Genomic DNA, 22,280 nt, shown 5'->3' on the forward strand with positions numbered 1-22,280 from the left:
GAATTTGGATGCCAATAGGTCAAGATTTAGGCTGCAAGAGCTTCTAGTGCACTCCAAGAGTAGGATGTCTGACAATTCTTGTCTTTGCTTGGTAAATAGGCCAAACAAGGTCCAAATTCACTTTTGAAAAAAGTTCTAGAATCATTGAGACACTTAGAACCTCCCTATATGGCCAAAGTAGAATTTTGACCACTTTATGACCCTGGAGACATCCTACGCGTAGGATGTCTTTTTGCTATGTTTCAGCTCAAACTTGCATTGTAGCTTCCCCTTGACGTGCTAAACTCACAGCTATTTTTTTATTATTATTTTGACACCTATAGGTGTTACCATATACATGTGGTAGTGATGTGTGTGAACACACTAGGACCACCGGGGCATTTTTTCCCTCTTTAGGAGGTTTTTTCCCCCGTGCATTGTATATACGCCCATCACTCTAGGGCTAACTATCTTTCCATTGCACACTAAGTAACACACTCTCTATTGTGTGCCTTGAGCTTCCTTCATCTTCTCCAAGCTGTGTGTGTTTCTCTGCAACCCTAATTCCAACAATTGGTATCACAGCAGGTCACGTCCTCCCGGGCTTAGTCGCCAGCTACTCCAGCACACGCCTGCTCACTTTCTCCGATTTCAGTGAGCTTTGGCGAGCGTTCGCAGGTCGACAAATATTTTGGGAGAGCTCGAAGAGATTGGTCTACTCAAAATTTTGATTTGGGCTCATTTCGGCCTCCGTTTCCACTACGGGCAGTACTGCACAGGCTATTTCGTCATTTTGTGCAGATTTTCTGTCAGTGCCGTTTTCTGCATAACAGGTGCCTTATAGTCTTCTACGGTTTGTGCTATATAGCACAAGTTGTTCCCGCTCCATTTCTCCTATTTTCGGGCAGTTTTCACATCAGGTGCAGCATTTACCATGGCTGACAACAACAACACAGATGTGTTCAAGATGTTTGTTGCTGAGGACAGGTTGGATGGGGACAACTACCCTATGTGGGCTTATATGATGCAACATGTTCTTGTGTCAAAAGGTGTCTGGAACATTGTGCAGGGCATTGATGTACGTCCTAGTTCTGAAGATGTAGGCGATGTTGAGGATGTTGCAGGTCTTGCTGCAAGGATTGCAGCTGTTAGAGTTGTGTTGCCTACGGCAGAACAAGCTCGTTGGGATGTTAAGGATGCGCAGGCTCATGCATTGATTTCGTTGTCTGTGAAGCGTACCATTATTCCTCACATCCGTTCAGCAAAATCTGCAAAACAGGCTTGGGATATTCTAGCAGGTCTTTATGCAAGCCGCAATGAGGCTAAAATTGCTTTGCTGCGTAAAGAGCTAGAGTCGAAGATTATGCATGAGGAAGATGATATGGACACTTTCCTTGCTAGTGTCAAGGATATCAATGAGCAACTCATTTCTGCAGGTGAAGTCATTTCGGACAGTTCCCTTGTGCAGACTGTTCTTGATGCCTTACCAGATTCCTACCAGACTTTTGCTAGTACTTGGAGACTGATGACCCAAGGAAATCCTGAAGTTGTCAAGTTTGATGCATTATGCACATTGCTGTTGCAAGAGTCACTTTCTAGAAAAAACAGGACTAGGCAGCGTGCAGTTGAACAGGCTTTTATTGCTTCTCAAAGAAAGGGTGGTAACAGTAATGCAGCCACTTCTTATGGTTTTGCTGCGAGTGGCAAAAATTCTGTTCCTAATGCTTCTGTTGGCAGCACTTCGTCTGGCAATTCTGGTGATAAGGGCAAAAAGAAGATGCGTTGCCATTATTGTAAAGCCAATGATCACTTGATCAAGTCGTGTCCTAAGTTGAAGGCCAAAGAGGCTAAGAAGAAAGAGGGTGGTTCCACTGCAAATGCTGGTTCCACTACAAATGCAGCCATTGTTGAGTCTTCTGTGAAAGGAGATTGTGATGCTGATGTTGATGCAGAATGGGCTTTTAGCGCAGAGTGCACTTACAATCCTGTTGTCCATGATGCATGCTTGTCAGTTGCTGCAGATTCACATGTGTGGTATTTCGACAGTGGTGCTACAAAGCACATTACCTCACATCGTGAATTGTTTACCTCTCTCGAGTCTGTCCCTCATGGGAATTCAGTCACTTGTGCCAACAACGCCACTTATCCAGTTCAGGGAGTTGGAAAGATTGTGCTCACTGCTGCTAATGGCAGTTCCTTCACACTTGTTGATGCACTTTATGTACTTGAGATCAAGAAGAATCTCTTGTCTGTATCTGCACTTGCTAGACTTGGACTTGTAGTCAAATTTGTGGATGACAGATGTACAGTTCATGATCTCAGTTTTGGTGATGAAATTGTTGCATCTGGGCTTTTGTGCCGTGGGCTGTATAAGCTCACTTTGTATGACAAGTGTGGACAAAATTTTGCAAATGCTGTTGCAGATTCAAGGGCTATTTCAGATGCAAAACTTTGGCATGCACGTTTTGGTCATCTGAATTTTGCCAGTTTGCTGCGTTTGCAGATATCTGATATGGTTGCTTCTTTGCCGCCTCTTGAAGCACCTGTCAAACATGTTTGTGAAGGCTGTATTCTGGGTAAAATGCAGCGTTCTAAGTTTCCAAAGGATGGTTCAGTTAGGGCCACATGCAGGTTGCAACTTGTGCATAGTGATGTTTGTGGGCCCATGCAAACTCCGTCCTTGGGCAATTACCTGTACTTCGTGACTTTCATTGATGATTACTCCAGGCATGCATGGGTATTTCCGCTTAAAGCAAAGTCCTAAGTTTTTATGTGCTTCAAACAATTTTTGGCTACGGCTGAAAATGTCTCAAAATGTACTATGGGCACCCTCCGTTCCGATCGAGGGGGGGGGTATATGTCTCATGAATTTAATGCATTTCTGGCTAGTCGTGGGATAAAACACCAATGTACAGTGCCTTATACACCTCAGCAAAATGGTGTTGCTGAGAGGAAAAACAGGTCACTAACAGAAATGGCACGATGTATGGTCAAAAGTCAAGCTTTGCCGCATTCTTTTTGGCTTGAGGCTATCATGTGTGCCACTTATGTACTTAACAGGTGTCCTACGAAAGCTTTGCAGTCTATTACTCCATATGAAGCATGGCATGATAGAAAGCCTTCTATTGAGCACATGCGTGTTTTTGGCTGTTTGGCATATGCTTTGGTGCCACAAGTGCAGCGCAGAAAATTGGATGATAAGGCTGTCAAATGTATTTTTGTTGGTTATAGTGCTGAAAGCAAAGGTTACAGGTTGTATCATCCGCAAACAAAACGTATTCTGGTTTCACAGGATGTAGTGTTTGTGGAAGATTCTGTTCAGCCCTTGCTGTCATGTACTAGAGACAGTAATGTAAGCTCACAGGACATTTATGACACTTTGTTGCCTCTTTTCAGTGGTGGAAATACGAATGTAAGTTCCAATGAGGCAAATGTACAGCCTATGGGGGTTTCTGAAAATGTTTTAGAACAGCCTATTACTGATGCAGATGTACATGATGTACTTGATGAGGAAAGGGCTGAAAATGAGCAGGCTAGAGGTATGCCAAAATGGCTGGTGCACACTTTGCGTGACAGTAAATTGGATGCACCTTTATCTAGTCGTACTCGTTCAGGCTCTCGCCATGCATCTTATGCATCAGATTGTTATGCTTTGGCTGTGTCTAGTTTACATGATGTTGAGGAGCCTCTGTCTTTTGATGAAGCACAGAATTCAAAAAATTGGATTGCTACCATGATGATGCACTTATAGAGAATGACACATGGACTTTATGTGATTTGCCTCCTGGCAAAAAGGCCATTGGTACGAAGTGGGTTTACAAGTTGAAACGCAAGCCGGATGGTGAGATCGATCGCCATAAGGCTCGATTTGTTGTAAAGGGTTATGCACAACAAAAAGGCATAGATTATGAAGAGACTTTTGCTCCCACTTGTCGTATGACTACTGTGCGTTTTCTATGTGCATTGGCAGCTCACTTTGGTTGGGATGTACATCAATCAGACATTGTTACTGCTTTCTTGAATGGTGACATATTTGAGGAAGTTTATGTAACGCAGCCTCGCGGTTTTGTCATAAAAGGACAAGCGGACAAAGTGTGCAAATGTAAGAAGGCTTTGTATGGGTTGAAGCAATCTCCTCGTGCTTGGTATGAGAAAGCTGACACTCATTTGGTTAAACGAGGCTTTCGTAACAGTCCAACAGAAAGCACATTGTATGTAAAGCGTGAGGATGATGTATTTCTCATTGTGGTTCTTTATGTTGATGATTTGCTGATCACTGGACCAAATGAGAGACATATTGCTGAATTTAAGGCTGATTTGAATGCTACTTTCAAGATGAAAGATTTGGGGCTGTTGCATCATTACTTGGGTATACAGTTTAAGCAGTGTGATGGTGGTATTGCCTTGTGTCAGAAAAGTTACATAGAGACATTGCTATGTAAGTTTGGACTTGAGGATTGCAAACCTATTGCCACTCCCATGGAAACAGGTTTGAAGTTGAGTCTACATGATGCTGGCGATCCTACTGATGTCACTCTTTACCAAACTGTTGTTGGCTGCCTCATTTATGTATGCAACACGAGGCCAGATATTCAGTTTGTAGTCTCGCAGGTCACCAGATTTATGCATAGCCCAGGGTCTAAGCATTGGCAGGCTGTCAAGAGGATTTTTCGCTACCTTAGTGGCACTTTACATCTTGGCTTGTTTTATCCCAAGGGGGGATCATTGCCGCCAGACTTACATGCTTTTTCGGACTCAGATTGGGCTGGTTGTTTTGACACGCGAGTGTCCACAAGTGGTTTTTGTTTCATGCTTGGCAGTTCATGTATATCATGGTTGAGCAAGAAGCAACCTACTGTGGCCACTTCGAGTTGTGAGGCTGAGTACAGGGCAGTCTTCACAGCTACGATTGAGTGTGTATGGCTCAGACGCCTTATGGTTGACTTGGGTGTTGGACAGGACACTGCCAACACTATCTACACTGACAGTCAGAGCGCATTGGCAGTTGCGAGGAACCCAGTTTTTCATGCTCGCACAAAGCACATTGAGGTGCATTACCACTATGTCAGGGAGAGGCTCTCAGCAGGAGAGATCAGCTTGGCTTATGTGCCAACACAGGACAACCTTGCAGATCTTTTCACAAAGGCATTGTCTCGTGAGAATCTTGAAGCTTTCCCCAAAGCTTTGGGCTTACTCCCCTTTGTGGACTGATCCTGTCCTCAGGGCATGGCACTTCCCTTTACTCATGTGCCAGCTCTCGTTCACCGCATCACTCCAGGGGGGATTTGTTACCATATATATGTGGTAGTGATGTGTGTGAACACACTAGGACCGTCGGGGCATTTTTTCCCTCTTTAGGAGGTTTTTTCCCCCGTGCATTGTATATACGCCCATCACTCTAGGGCTAACTATCTTTCCATTGCACACTAAGTAACACACTCTCTATTGTGTGCCTTGAGCTTCCTTCGTCTTCTCCAAGCTGTGTGTGTTTCTCTGCAACCCTAATTCCAACAATAGGTTGGTCAAATGATCAAGAATCTGTTCCAAAAGCCTGATGTCTGGCCTGATGAATTCCCAAGACAAATCAACTCCAAATTGGACCAATTTGCCTAGGAGGCTTACCTAAGGCTATACAACACCCTGCTATGTCCACAGTTTGAATTTGGCCTCTAAATCATGCCTTAGACATCCTATGCGTAGGATGTCTAACTGCTTAGAATTGCCCCAAATTTGAACCGCAGACTCTCCTTAAGGTGCTGATCACAGTGGTATGCTCAAAATTAAGTTTGGAGTGCAAAATCACACATATGACATCCTACGCGTAGGATGTCTTTTTGGCGTGTTTCACCCTAGACTTGACCCAAAGCTTCCCCTTGATGTCAGCAACCCAATGGAATGCTCAGATTTTGGTTTGGATTTCAAAAGACCCCAATTTTAGCTGTTCTAGTCGTTTTCGGTCAAAAGTGCTAAAGTCTGCTTAGGACCCCCGTTTCTCCCCCAAATGAGATGAAAACTCTCTCAGTCACTCAATATATCATGCAGATCATGCTCCTACAGCCATCCTATGGTTTTGGTCTTGGAATAATGCCTTGGCACAATTTGGGTAGGATGTCTGGCAATTTTAGTATATCTGGCCTTATCCTGTCAAGATATGGTCAAGTTCCCCTTTCCAGGTGAAAATAGGGTAAAACCTACCTTCTGAACACACTGGTCAACTCAGAATTTCAAAATTTCCACCAGATCACCCTGTAGACATCCTACGCGTAGGATGTCTACTGCTTGTTTTTTTCAGACTGAAGTGTCCCTGGTACTTCCTTATGCTCTCAGCAAGTGCAAGTATGCTTCACAATTGCAAAAACATGCAAAAATCACTCAATTTAAACCTTTTCTGAAATTTTACGTTTTCTGACTCCACCTTTTGTCTTTCGGTCAACAAAAATAGGGAAAAACACCCAAGTCAATATGTTACTAGGGTAAAACCTACCCTCTGAACCCACTCGTGCAGTCAAAATTTTCAAATTTGGTCTCCAGAACCCCCTTGAGACATCCTACGCGTAGGATGTCTATGTTTATAGAATTGCAGGTTTTCTTCATAGAACCCTTGCAAATGCTCTTTTATATGCACAGCATCAGTCAGTCATACAAAAATATCCACAAAAGCTTGTTTAATGCATTTTCACCCTCAAAAGCACACTTTTCCGTGATTTCAAATGCAATCAAGCACTTTAGCAAATAATTCAGTGCTGAATAGCTCTAGATCAGAATCAGATCACTTACCTAAAGCTACTCCTACAAATCATATGGGGTTTTGCATGAGTAGAAAAACGCTTCACTGCCACACACGGACTAGTAAACGCTTTTATCACCTCACAAATCACTCGACCACCAACAACTACTCTAATACACAGATCCTAACTAAACCTATCTAGTCGCAGACCCTTGGCAAGACACACGCTTCCTGGCTATCCACTTGATCACGGAATATCCTCTTCCGGACCCACTTAAGAAAAACGCTTTCTTTAGCCGAAACTAAATCAAGCAACCATCACACGAGTGTTAATAGGAAACCTACTTAGGTCCTTGTGTCCCCAGCAACGGCGCCAATGTTAGACGGGAGCGACTCACACATCCATGAAGTGCATGCAAACACTACCTAGATCAACATAATGTCAATCGAGGACACATATAACACGATATGCACACGGAGGAAATCTCTTTAGCTTGCCAGGCTAAGACCATCCTACACATACAACACTCTGGAAGGCCAACTATACCACAATCAAGAACCTCACTGCTCTCAACTACACCACCTAGCCACATACACACATACGCTAGGTAACTCACCTAATCATGCCAGATTCGTACAAAACTTAAGGAACACCACAATCAAGAACCTCACTGCTCTCAACTACACCACCTAGCCACATACACACATACGCTAGGTAACTCACCTAATCATGCCAGATTCGTACAAAACTTAAGGAACACCATCCCCTCACTAGGATATACCTGCCCCTAAGCTCCTACACTCAAAACCCTCACTCTAAACCCGTCTGCGGAAAACGCGTAGGATGACAGAGCTGAATTTTGAAAGTGCACGAAACTGAAATTTATGAGTACCTATGTGTAGCTTATGTCGCCACGATTCTATAGACTACTAGCACGCAAAAAATAGACATCGTTTGATACACTTACGGTCACAAATAGCTCGTAGATGCGTCGACGTGTGCGCTTCGTTTCGCGTGGAATGATTGGCGTTGTCGCGTAGCTCTCCTCAAGCCTACAGCAATGGTGCAGTCGGATCTCCAATGTGTTGAGCGAGCTGGGCGTAGCGAGAGGATGAAGCTCACGCTCACTCTCTTTCTCTCTCACACACAGTAGACGGCAGCGCTAGTTTTGATTATGAAAAAGTCTTTTTACAAAATGACCTAGGTACCTTATATACTAAGGCTACCTTAGGTTTAACCAAAAATGGGGTTGAAAGGGTCAAATGGCTTTGTATTTACAATCTGGAAGTGCCATTGCACCCCGGCTTCTGAAACTAGAATAACTACTCATTACAAATGACGTTTATAGCCATAATCCACAGCATTTCATAACTCGCAAAAGATAAGACTTTGGTACAAAACTTGAGTTATGTTGTGTTGTTGACCCAGCGGTCAACAGCATCTTGTTGTAGAGTCGTGAGCTCACCATGTCTCTCGTTGCGGTGTTTTGTAAACCATGCCTCTTGTTGCAGAGTCGTGAGCTTGCCATGAATTGAGCACTACGAACTGCTATGCCTTGAGCCGTGATCTTGCAAAGCTGTGCAGTGAGCTCACCGTGATCTCGCAAAGCTATGCAGTGAGCTCACCATGATCTTGAGCCGGCTATGAAAATATATGGCCTGAGTCGGCCATGAGCATCATACCTTAGGACCACGATCTAGATATTTGAACGCAAAAAGCTCTTTGGTTTTCTTCTCGCACAACAGCACACAGCTGCCCTTGAGAAGCCAGGATTTGCCACCTCTGCGCGGCTATGCAGTGAGCTCACTGTGATCTTGCAAAGCTATGCAGTGAGCTTACCATGATCTTGAGCCGTCCATGAAAAGCTATGGCTTGAGTCGGCCATGAGCATCATAATTTAGGACCACGATCCAGATATTTGAACGCAAAAAATCTCCTTGGTTTTCTTGTCGCACGGGAGCACAAACTACAGCCGCCCTTGAGGAGCCAAGATTTTCCGCCTCTGCGCCCATGAACGCAACAGTGAAGACCTCTGTCATGAAGTTCTCTTCTCTTGAGCTTTGTAGCAACACCTGCAATTTTGGTTGCTGCCCGCCTATTGCCAATTGCTGCCGCACCCTTGATCCTTCTTTCACAACCACTCATTGAAGAAAGTCCTGAGATTCATGTTAATGGTAACCAATTGGATCCCTTGGGTATCCCTTAAAAGAGTATTTGCACAGCTTTGGCTACTCTGCTTCCTTCATCTTTTACCACAACACGTCCTTTGGACTTCTCCCCTCTCTGATCCCTCTCCTCACTTTTTGTGACTGCCAGCTCACATCGCGGCTCTCTTCTAACCCCTAAATTTTATTCCTTTTTCATTCTTTTCATTGTGTTCTCATCGATGTGTATTTGCTCAAATGGATGATCTGAGTTGTTGTTATCATTGTTATGTTGCAATTGTTAAACCTGCAGAAGTAGAGAAAGGGAAAACCATATGTGACAAACGCTTTGATCTTGGAATCAAGCCCGTCTTGTGTGTACATAACTGACAATAATGTGCGGAGATTATGTTTCTACCCATAAATGATATGTTTAGGTGTGCAGAAGCAACACATACCTCCCTTGTAGCTCTAATCCGAGGTCGCCACATCCTACAAAGGCAATGGTACTCAAACTCTCTTTATCAACTAAACCACACTCTATTTTGTTGCCCTTTTGTTTGTGGGTAGATGTAGCTCAAGGTATGCTTAACACCCCCCCCCCCCCCCCCCCCCCCCCCTCCCCTCTCTCTTTCATCAGCTTCGTAAAACAAAGACGCTTGAAAAACTATTTCTCATGGAGAATTTATTCTATTTCCCTCAAGTTCAAGCCTCATGAGCACTCAAATATATCTTGTTTTACTTGAGCATTCTGGCTCTAGCTTTGAAGCTCAAACTTAAGCTCGAGCCAGATGACATGGACACACTCTTTTTTTCTTTGCCCTTTTGTTTGTGGGTATATGTAGCATTCAATCTCTAGCTTTGAGACTCAAATCTAAGTTCGAGCCACATGACATGGACACACTCTATTTTGTTGCCCTTTTGTTTATGGTTAGAAGTAGCTGAAGGTATGGTAGACCTCCCCCCCCCCCCCCCCCCCCCCCCCCCTCTCCTCTCTCTCATGAGCGTCTTGAAACAAATACTCTTGCAAAACTATTTCTAGTTTAGCATTTATTCTATTGCTCTTGAGGTTCAAGCCTCGTGAATTGGATGCTTAGTTTCGAAAGCCTCATCAGCACTCGAATATAGCTTGTTTTAGTTGATCATTCAGCCTCTAGCTTTGAGGTTCGAACTTAAGTTTGAGCCACATGACATGGACACACTCTATTTTTTTTCCTGTGGATATATGTAGCTCAAGGTATGCTAGTCCCCCTCTCTCTCTCTCTCTCTCTCTCTCTCTCTCTCTCTCTCTCTCTCCAAGATAATTCACAAACATGGGAGCATCATCATTAGCACCTTCATGTGCAAAATCAAAGCTATCAATGTTCATTCTACTCTCTTGATTATTGTCAGCCATGATAACAAAATTTTATGTATGTACTTAGTGTATGCTTTGGCAATTCAAAACCTTAGTTGCCACTCCTCTTAGCCTTTGAAAATCGGCTCTTAAGTATCTACACCCACGGCTCAAAGTGGTTAATTATAGAGAGTAGAGGAGTAGGTCTAACATAGGAGAGTTGCCAAGGGCTAGCTCCTTTCGGACTTCTTATGGCTCAATAATGGTAAAGCCGTAGGCAAGTCTAAAAAGACTCCATTATTAAGTCCAAAGCTCCCGAGGTGTGCACCATCCCCCACATAGTGGGCTTAACAAAACCGGTATTAGATCCCAGTTCCACTTACTCTATTATAATTAACAACATCAACCATTTATAGGCTACTTAAGGACCTCTCTTCTTAAGCAAGAAAAGAGAAACCAAATGCTCTGATACCAATGTAATGGAATTTGCCTATTCAATTTGAGAATAGCGGAATTTAATGAGAGTACTTTCAAGAAATGATTTTGTGAGCATAGCGGGTAGACATAATTGAAGATAGCAACATAATCATAGCAATTAGTTAACTTGGCATAGACAATACTTTTGCAAGAGAGAGAATTTAGAGAACATGACAACAATTGAGGACCGGATTTATGTGGAGCCGGTCCCCCCTCCAATAGGCACTTGTATTATGATTTCTCCCATAAAGAGAGACTTGTTACAATACAATCTTTGTGTTCCTTGTGACCTAGGTGATGCCATGAAGATGGAAGGCTTCATGCACCACAAACATAACATAAACTTGAAGAAAGCTTTAACTATCCCAAGCCTCAGTCCCAAGACCTCAAACACCTTCGAAGGTGGAGAGAGCTAGCAGGGAATGAGGGTAGGGAAGAGGAAGAAGAAACATTTCGTAGGAGAAAGAATTAGTTCCTCACTTATCATACTCTTGTTGCTAGCATACATAATAGCATAGTAATGAAGAAGAAGGAGATGGCAAGCTTAAGCATTGAAGCATGGCTCTTGGTTGGATTTGCACTCCATAGCCAAGAGTGTTGGTGTAGGCTCTCAACCTCTACTTGCTTGGAGAGGGAGCTCTTGCACTTTGCATAGCACACAATGAGAGTGATTGTGAGTGTGTGTGGGTGAGTATACCCCCTAGGCACCCCCCTAGCTTGCTTGGGTCGACCCCCCCTTGTAGCTCATGCCTGAAGCTCATTGGACCCCTCCAGGCCTAGCCAATCACAAGCAGGAGCCATTACAAGCAACATGGGTAGCCTTGGGACAAGTGTCCCCCTTTCCCCTTTGAGAGAGAGGACTTGATAAATGCTAAACAATTAGATAATTCATGTAATTTATCATTGGACCCCTTTGAAGCTTAGCCAATAGGCTTCAAGCAACACATGAAGGTAACATGGGTAGGGGCCTGACATGTGTCCTTGCTGCCTCTTCAAGTCGGGGCTTCCCTTATGTGTGTGAGTGGGTGTTCTCTCTCTAGCTCCTAGGAAAAGGGCTCGCCCCCCCTCTTGTAGGATTGATTTTGACTTTAGGTGATCAAGCACCTTACTCATCAAGCATGACAAAGCACTTGAACTAGGGGGTGTTCCCACAAGCATCTCAGGCAAGCTTCTCAAGGCACCTCAAGTACCTTAATCATGCAGCAAGTCAAGCACCTCAAGCATGGAGCCAGTCAAGCATCTTAATCAAGCACCTCAAGCATGAAAAACACCTCAAGCATGACAAGCACCTCAAGCAGGACAAGCACCTCGAGCTTGGGCCGGGTTCCCACCTCAAGCTCAGCCTTAGCTTACTTAAGGTCAAAAGGACTTTTACACATATTTATTGGAGGTCTTCAATGAAGCTAACCCTAAGGTCTTATGCTCCATTGGTTAGCCTTGCTCTTTGATAGACCATCTCCCTTTTGGGCCCCTTTACATTGGCCCCGTGTTGAGATAGATCTAAAAGCACATACCTATATCTTAACACTTGTTCCCGTTTATTCTCCCACATTAAGTGATCAATTTAATATGAGAAAATCATTTGGGTTAGTTAGATATTAGATTTTATGACACTATAGAGTATAACATAAAGTTATTTATTTAGCAGTCCCTCTAGAAACAAAGATACAAGTCGTTCCTCTGCAGGTATCTCTAGCCCTGCTCATCTGGCAATGTATTGTTTCATTCGAGTTGCACAATCCCTAACAGACCCACCATGTTTCTGTTTAAAGCTGTAGATTTGAGCTACCGTATTATGTTTGATCCCCGTTTTGGAACAATCACTACAAATCCTTGAGCTAATGTGTTCAAGTCCATTATTGACCTTGGTGGAATGTTTTGGAACCATGTCAATGCTTTTCCTTCTAATGTCATTCCAAACCCCTCGAATTAAGTATGAAAATCGAATATACGTTTTGCTCTTATCACTTGCTTAAAGGTTGCTTAGTGGTCGTATAGATCCCCTGATCCATTGTATTTTCTGACCCATTTCTGAAAATCAGCTAGTCTGACACATCTGTTTGGTTCAACTCCCGGTCTCCTTGCAGTTGGTTTTGTTCCGAATCCTTCAAACAAGTCTGTTGGAAATAGTGACTCATGTAGCCCTGGACTGGCCTTAGTGTCACCCGGTTTTCTATGTGATGAGGTGGTTTTTAGTTTCTTAACATTACTCTCAGATGATCTCTCATGGTGTTCATCTCTTGGAATTGTTTCTGGTCCTTGTCCCAATATCCGATCCCTTATGGAATACCCTTGGTATTTGGTTTGTTCTACCTCCTCAGGAGTCATCATAACAAAGTTGTTGTTATAACAATCCCAAAACAAGTAGGTTGGTAGGTATGCTGATCCCTTATCTTTGATCTTGAAGATATGGATAATCTTCATGGCCTTCAGTTGTCCTGATTTGGCATGCGAAGTCCACAGAAGATCTTTTATGTTTCTATCCTCCCAACAATAGACTCCGATCCTAGGATTATCCGTACTAAGCCATTTCAAAAGCTTCAAATCTACTTGATCGTATCCTTCCAATTCTAAAGTTAGCGGTTCATCTTTTGCTAACATATCTGGGATTATGGTGTTTACTTCTAACCCCCATTTGTCTATCACATCAGGGTTTTTGATTTGTACATACTGAGTTTCGTTTCTGACCATGTACATTTTTCCTTGTTTGTTTGCTCCAATCTCTTCTTCGAACTCAATACTATGAACGCCATGATACTGCTCCACCAGCCAATGTAAAGACATACCCTGACGTAGACCTTCGGTTGTCTAAGTCACCTGCATAATCTGAGTCTGTACCCTTTACACTTAGCTCCTGACTCCCATAGCATATACGTATACTCTTTGTAGCTTTCAGGTATCTCAATATTCCTTTCACTGCCTCCCAATGTTTCTTGCCTGGGTTTGACATGTATCAACTTACTACTCCCACTGCAAATGCAATGTCTGGGCGAGTAGCAATCATTGCATACATCAAACTACCCACTGCAGACGCATATGGAAACATATCCATTTCAGTCTGTTCTTCCTCAAACACAGGACAATCTTGTTTGCTAAGTTTCACATATGGTGGCAATGAAACACTCGGTGCCTTTCCCTTCTCCATATTGAAACGTTGCAAAACCTTGTCAATATACTCTGTTTGAGATAACCAAATCAACTTCTTTGATCTGTCTCTCTCAATGCGCATACCAAGTATATGACTTGCCTCACCCATGTCTTTTATGTCAAACGATTTTGCCATCTTTGACTTTAAAGCTGAAATTTCTTCCAAGTGCTTGCCAGCAATCAACATGTCATCCACGTACAAAATAAGGATCAGCCAACTACAATCCTTAGCCTTCTTTGTATATAGACAGTGATCGAACTCACTACGTTTGTAGCCTTGAGAAAGCATAAACTTGTGGAATTTATGATACCATGCCCTCGGTGATCGTTTTAAGCCATAAAGACTCTTTAACAACTGGCATACCCAATCTTCCTTGCCTTTCTCAACAAACCCTTCTGGCTGCTGCATGTAAATTTCCACATCTAAATCACCATGCAAGAACGCTGTCTTGACATCCATTTGGTGCAACACCAAATCTAATATGGCAACCAATGCAAGAAAGCATCTCAATGTAGTCATCTTGACCACCGGAGAGAAGACTTCATCAAAGTCAATGCCTTGTTCTTGCTTAAAGCCCTTGGCAACAAGCCTTGCTTTGTACTTTTGTTGACTATCATGAGCGGTGATCTTATACCTGTAAACCCATTTACAGGGTAGAGCCTTTTTGCCCCGTGGTAATTTAACTAGCTTCCATGTCTGGTTTTTATGCAGAGTTGTCATCTCTGACTGCATGGCCAATTGTCAATTCCCGGAGTCCTTCATTTGCATTGCTTCCTTGTAACATGAAGGCTCATTGCAATCAGTCAACTTGACATAATTCATGGATGGAAAAAACCTATCAGGAGGTCGCGTGACACGTCCAGATGTACGCACAGTAGGTGGCTCAGGCTCAGCCACAACCTGTGGTTCCACTCTATCATGTCCTTGCTCCTCTTGAGCCCTGACATTTTGTCTTGCACGTGCAGGTCCATCTTCTTGGAAGACAACTCTTCTAATGTCCTCAACCCTCTCTGGTTTAGAATGATATTTGGATTCATGAAAGTGAACATCATTGCTGCGGACAACCTTTCTGGATTCGGGATCCCAAAGACTGTACCCCATCTCACCAGAATTACCATAGCCTAGAAAGATGCACTTTCTACTCTTTGGCTCAAGTTTGTTCCTAAATTCCTTTGGAACGTGAGTATATGCCTCACAGCCAAAGACTCTAAGATGCTTGCATGAGGGCATTTTGCCTGACCATACCATCTCTGGCACTGAATCCTTCTGCAAAACCTTGCTAGGAGATCTATTTACAAGATGAACAGCTGTTGATACAGCTTCAGCCCAAAACCCATTTGGCATGTGTGCATTAGACAACATACTTCTGACCTTCTCTTGTATGGTCCTATTCATCCTCTCAGCAACACCATTTTGAGGAGGATTGTAAGGAGCAGTAACTTCACGTTTTATACCTTTTGACTCACAAAAGTCCTGAAAGGCCTTTGAAACATACTCTCCACCATTGTCAGTGCGTAAGCATTTAAGCTTCTTGCCACTCTGATTCTCCACAAGTGTCACAAACATTTTGAAAACACTAAACGCTTCATCCTTGTGCTTGAGAAAGTAAACCCATACTTTCCTCGAGTAATCATCTATAAATGTCATAAAGTAAGAAGCTCCCCCTAGAGATAGGTTAGGCATAGGTCCACACAAATCACTATGAACAAGTGCCAACTGTGTATCTCTTCTACTGCTTCTATGCTTATGTGGCTACTGTGTTTGCTTACCATACAGACAATGTTCACAGAATTCAAAATCATTAAATGAAAAGCCAGGCAAATAACCAGAACGAGACAAGATTTCCATTCCCTTTTTGGACATATGTCCTAACCGGCTATGCCACAAAGAAACGTTCAGCTGCTCGGTTACATTGATTACATTTTTAGAGACATTTGATACATAAATCATGTAAAGTCCTCCAGACTTTACTCCATGTGCTACTGTCATAGAACCCTTGGATATCTTCCACATGTTCTGTCCAAAAGTGGTGACGTAGCCAGCATCATCAAGTAAACCTGTGCTGATCAAGCTCTTTGTAATTGCGGGAACATGTTCCACATTCTTCAGCGTGAAAGAAGAGCCATTCTGAAACTTCAATTGAACATCTCCAACACCTAAGATCTCACATGTCTGCCCATTGCCTAGCCGAACATGATCTTTAGTTGTCACATAAGAAGTAAACCACTCCTTGTTTGGAGACACATGAAGTGATGCTCCTGAGTCTATAATCCAGTCACTCAATGCATTTCCATCAGATGCTGTAAGAAGAGCTTAGTCCATTGTATTCTTCAAGAAGTAGATGTCTCCTGACACTAGACTGTCATCCTCTGCAACAGTGTTTGTCACATTTATTTCTTGAATCTTCACTGAGGACTTGTTCTTCTCACCATGGTCTTCATCTTTCTCTTTGCCTTTTTCTGCTTTCCATTCTCTGCAGTCTCTTTTCATGTGACCCTTCTTGCCACAATGGTAGCATTCTATGTCACTCTTGCCTTTAGCACTGTGGGACTTGCTACGAGACTGATTCCTCTTTCCACCTTTGTACTTTTCTCTGGTCCTTCCCCTGACAACTAAGGTTGTTCCTTTGCCTTTGTCCATTGTCTTTCTATTGGTTTCTTCAGTAAGCAGACTTCCTTCTACACCTGCTATGTTCAAACCATCTGGAGGTGCAGAATTACTCAAAGCTGTGCGAAAAGTGTCCCAACTTTCTGGCAATGTGATCAACAGGAACATAGCTCTAACAGGTTCATCAAACTTGACACCTTGAGCTGACAACTGACTATAGATTGTGTTGAATTCATTCAGATGATTGGACATAGGTGTCCCTTCTTTCATCTTCAAGTCAACAAGCTTCTTAAGCCAGTATACCTGTGAAGCTGCACTCTGCTTCTCATAAAGATCACTCAGCTTTAACCATGCTTGATAAGCCGACATTTCGTCTGCTACATTGAAGTAAACGCTTTCTACCAAAGTCAGCATAATGATAGAAAGTGCCAATTCATCCATTTCGCTCCATTCATCTTCGTCCATATCTTCTGGTTTTATCCCCTTGAGCTTTATAGGTTTTATTTGCTTCTTTTGTACCAACACGTGCCAAATCTTCTTCTTCCACAATGGGAAATTGCTTCCATCCAGCTTCTTGATATTGTAAAGAGAAGTGTCCTGTGATCTAGCCATAGCTACGCTTCACAGTAGTTTACTTTTCTGGGAAAAATTCGGCAGAGTTTCCCCTCTAAACTGACCTCTGAACCAATATCAACCTGTCAAATGAACCAAGAAAGCCTCAGATTCTGTAGAAATTTTGGTAGAGTCTCCTTTGTAAAATGGCTCTGGTGTACTAAAAAACAGACCAAAAAACAGCTCAAAAAACACTGTCTCTCTGACACTGTAAGCTGCGGGTAAACCTGTCCTGCACCTATACTGTCTCTCACTGTCCTGTAAGCATAGACTGCGACAATGCCTCAACGGCAGTAAAGCAAAGATGCAATCCCAATTGTCTAACTCACAGTCAATACATCCTAGCTGCCTATCTAAGGGTGCTCGAGGGATCGCTCCAAGACCTGTATCACCGAAAGGATCTCAACATTCGAGAATCCCCCAGCTCAATAAAACCTCACTCGACCCTCAACAAAGGCTGCAGTAAATCTGACAGTACATAGACTTCCCACAAAGTCATACATCCACAAATTTCCCACTGTATGCTGTAACCGCTGCGGCGGTTGTTTGCTGCGTGACTCACAGCCAGCAAACCCTCAACAGACATACATCATCTCTGACAATACATCCCATGTGGAAGTACCTGCAATGTCAGGATGAAATCTGGAATATCAAGCAGCAAACACAAGCTACCTAATGAACTAGTGGATGTCGCCTACAGTCTGTGTGTAGATGCGCCCGTGTCGTATGTGACACGCCTCCAAGAACTGTGAGCCGTCCTTCGATGTGTAGACAGCCACGAATCAACACTCTGGGAGTGTCGATATCCTCAGCACCTACAGTCGTAGGCCAAAAACCCCAAATTTGCAGAGTCGGATCTGCACCCGTCGAGACCACGTAGTCGAAAATGGCATGCGCAGACCTTTGTCGAAGTCGAACGGTGGCCGAGATGACCTCAGAATGAAATTCTGACAACACCAAGGCCTTCGGGCTCTCCCACGAGATTTGGGGCCGTGTCTTCGCCTGTCGAATTTCACTCCAATCTGAGTTGGTGACTCTAGCCTCTTGCAGTGCTGCCCCGAGCCTCGATCTGAGCTCTGATACCAGTTGAAGGAGTACGAGCGGAAGTGTGACGCGAGAGAGAGTGCGAGGAGAAGAGCACGACGATATGGTGAACTCGCTGTACTGTAATGTGTAGAGCATAGTGAGTTCTTATTAGGTTTTTACAAAAGAATATGTGTACATACCTGGCGGCCCGCCCACTTACCTGGGCGACAACATTGGGCTTTATACCCCAACAGTCTCCTCTCCCCTCCTACATGCTCAACCCCCAGCTCACGGCCCTAGCTACAATAGCCAGATACCCTTCAACTGATCCTCATGGCCTTGCTTTCACTCATGGCCAGCTCATTGACAGCTTTGCACCCATGGAAAACATCGACCTGGTATCCACTCCGTGCGCTACCAAACGGCTTCTTTTTTTTATGTGCTCTTGGCACTTCTCCTCTTGTGTATAGCCCTCTGCAAACGACCATCTCCACCCTCTTCTATTGTGCACGTGGTCGTGCTCACAACCGGCCTCCCCTTGCTCCTCTCTAGCCACTAGCACTATCGCTAGTGGCCCCCCACCTTATCACAGCTCGTCGCCATGCAACTCCTATCCTTCTTTCCACCTATAGCGCAGTTCTCCCCACTCCAGCATGTGGCCTTCCACATCCCCTAACTTGATTGTAGTAGCGCCATGCTGCCATGCAAAGGTGCTCAATTTTCTTGTTAACTCCAGCATTAGATTTTTTTGTTTAAAAGATCCTTCTTAGCCTCGTTTCACACCTAATTGACTGCGGACTAAGCTCCCATGTCCCAACTCTGCGTATGAAACTCCAGCTTTTGGTCTCCACTTCCCTGACTAAAAACCCATGCAAACTTCACATTAATTTTCAGTCAAAAACTCCAAGCGAAGCGTCACATGGCCGAGGCTAAGTGGAAGAGGATTTGCATAGGCGAGCATGGCCAGCATAGCTAAACCCCCTCCTTTGCTCCTTGATACCCACAGCAACATAAAATAGCTCTATTTCATTGCCGAGTCTTACGTTCATCCATGAACATAGACTGCTTCAGAAAAAATACATCTTGGATGATAAGATCTCCACCGAGAATAGCATGATTGGCCAAACTGCCTTGATTGCCAACAATCTTGAGTTGTATCTGCATAACATGACACGGTTTTCAATTTTGAGCTTCCCAATAAACCGAGCTTGGAGACCACGCTTCACCTGCTAAATATCGCATTTGACATACCCATTCAGACGGTACATGTTGTGCCTTGCATCAAGCGCTCTGCCATAGCCATGCTAGCCTTCATATACCAGCATCCAGCGTGTCCATGGGTCGACCAGATTTGGCTGCACCAACGTTTTTTTCAAATGATCCGGAGGTCTATACGCACCCATGCCCCACATTTTATTTCAAAGAAATGGAGCCAACGATGATGCTCGCGAGGAAGGGAAATGATGAGATTTATGTGGTTGTACAACTGACAAAAATACATATGTGGATATTGTGAACAAATGTAAACTTCTTTGAGCATCGCGAAAGAAGTCCAAAGAATTGGCCGCACCAACAATTCTTAATGATGGCATATATCCCAAGGGCCAAAAGGCATAGCGCTACGTGCCACAAGGATCCGTCGAGAAAGTTTTTGGGTGCATCACGATGAATCATGAATTTCTTCTTTGGTCAGTAATTGGACAATATTAAAAATTGATTTTAATACATATGAACCAGGCCTTATTTTTCCTTTTGTACTATAAAAAAAAACCAAAAGATTTTATTTGATTCTTTACCTCTTGTAGAGAGAAGAATGGCTTGCACAAAGAACACAACGAAGGTCACATACACAGAGAAGTCCGCCCGCAAGCGACGGGGACCGCAAAGCTTAACGAAGAGGAAGGGAACAGAGAAGGGAAAGTAGAAGGGGTTCACAAGAAATTTTGGGCCATGGAAGGGCTTGAAATGGCTTAAATCCAACACTAAATCATGCAAAATACTGGAGAAGCCCGAACGTGGCATGGACAAGGTGCTAAGAGGGTGGAATGATGAAGATGATTAATCTCAAATGCAAACTGAACGGGATGACACAAGCCATCAACGAACATATGAGAAGCAATAAGATGATGAGGGCATGCGAAGCGCGGATGTAAATGTGGCTCCATGGGAGAATGATGAAATCCCAACCATTACAAGTGGTAAAACATTGCTCATACCACCGAGGCCCATCCCAAGTGATGAGGAGGACTTGGATCATAATGAGAACCCTGCACATGCTCCAGAGGAACCTGTTCATGTCTATCAAAATAAGTCGAGTGGTTTCTATAAATATTACAAGCAAGCCACAACCCGACGAGCACCCGCAATGGTTGTTCCGACACCAATGAAGAGAGCACAACGAGTAAGCAAGCAATGCAAGGTGTTTGTTGACATATGATACTATCAAAAGACAACGGCATTGCTAATACACAAAGCCTCTTTTGCCAAAACTTGTAGAGAAATAATTCAAAGCTACAAGATGGACATGCGGATGCAAGCAGTGGATTTTGAAGCAATACAAGAAGTCGTGGTCTCTTTTAAGACACTAATCTTTGTGCAACCTATGCCATGCTCTCATGTCATTTTGCTGTACAGACTTCCACCCATGTTCAGCCTCGGGTTCTTGCTTACACCCATGCACAAAACCACACGATTGATACGCAGAATAGCCACCTTAGCATACCTTGAGACAAAAATGGAAAGTCGCATGCACGCTTACAACATCCATCCTTGGAGCTCCCATGCATCCATTAACTATTCAAAGACGCTTGCAATATCCATCCTTGGAACTCACATACATCCATTAGCTGTTCACAAACCCTTACAATGTGCAGTGTGCCATGAACGAAGCAAGGATGTAATAACTAGAACAATCACCTCCACATTATACCTCAAGGAAAGGCTTCAAGTAGCTAGCTTACATTGGCACAGGGAATCATTGAATCATTCACAAGAAGTTTTGGACAAATTCTCACAATAATTCCCACATTGTGACTTACCTCAACATCATGAGTTTCGGTGAGGGAGGCACCGCATACCTATCTAGGTACGATTGGGGGCAGGGGCCGTTGGCCCGGTGGGGGGGCCGGTGGTCCCCTGCCGGTATGGGGTGCCTCTCGAGCAGAAGCTCATGATGTTATGCATTGTACGAAAAACACTGGAAAAGACTTAGTTTTCCTACATGAGAAAATTTATAAATCTTCTTGTGATTGTAGTGCATAAGACGACTGAAACATGTGAAAATCAGCTATGCTACCTTTGCATGTACATGTACCAAATTGGCCAGACTGGTGGGTGAACTTTCCAAAGTGTTTATTAGCTTCCTGAAGAAGATGAAGAAGATAGGCATAGCTACGTCGTGGGTTGCAGCTCCAAGAGCTCCCGGCAACGTAAGGAACAAATCCAAATTGTTTGCAGAACTAAAGAGATTGTAGAATGAAATACTTCAAAGTTACAGCATTTCCATTTGTGCCATTCTCTTGCTTCAAGTTAAATCATTGAAATACTGAGTGAAGTCTTATATAGCTATAGAAAGTGCCATGCTTCCTAAAGCAATGATCGTTGACAAACTTTACTTCTTTTGTGCAAACAAGGCTTCAAATTACTACAATATTCAAGTAAAAAATCAATCTGCATTGTTGGGTCAAGTGCAATGACCATTCTTTTTTAGCTAGTCAATAATTTTCTCTTCTCCGAAATTTTAAAAAAAAAGAATCTTTAGTTAAGGCCAAAAAAAATACTCAACGGTCGGCCAAAAAGGATAACACTATAGCCAAAGCACTTTGCAAAGGCCAAAAACCCAATCATAACATATAGTGTTTTTTTTCTAAGTGCTAAAAATTAGAGCTCTAAATTTTTACTAATTTTTCATTAGCAAAACGATAAAGGCCCTTGGCCTTTAGGTAGGTCAGAAAGAAGTTTAGCCTCAATAATAGGCAGAGAGCATCATTTTAAGAGGGATCCCCCATAGACCCCATAATGGTCTTCCCATTGCATGGCCCTAAATTACTTTTGAGTTGGGTGAGGTGTCCTAGAACCCCAATAATAACTAGTTAAAGAGGCCATCACCTTCAATCTATATTTCAAATTCAAATTACTTACTTACTATAGCCTGTAGTAGACGGGCCTTTTTTATATGAGGAGTGCTTGAGGCACCCACCACCTAAAATGTAGCGGTTGCCTCA

General features: G+C 43.4%; 1 long non-coding RNA gene across 1 annotated transcript; it reads right to left on the minus strand.

Moving 5' to 3' along the window:
- Positions 1 to 19,063: 19,063 nt before the first annotated feature.
- LOC147435982 (uncharacterized) lies at positions 19,064 to 19,445 on the minus strand. The gene is made up of 2 exons (XR_015185053.1): positions 19,309 to 19,445; positions 19,064 to 19,215 (listed from the first exon to the last, which is right to left on the minus strand). It is a non-coding gene; the product is annotated as an uncharacterized LOC147435982 (long non-coding RNA).
- Between the last annotated feature and the right edge of the window lie 2,835 nt (positions 19,446 to 22,280).

Source organism: Adiantum capillus-veneris, chromosome 18, assembly GCF_014529385.1.
Source record: "Adiantum capillus-veneris isolate H3 chromosome 18, ASM1452938v2, whole genome shotgun sequence".
NCBI lineage: Eukaryota > Viridiplantae > Streptophyta > Polypodiopsida > Polypodiales > Pteridaceae > Adiantum > Adiantum capillus-veneris.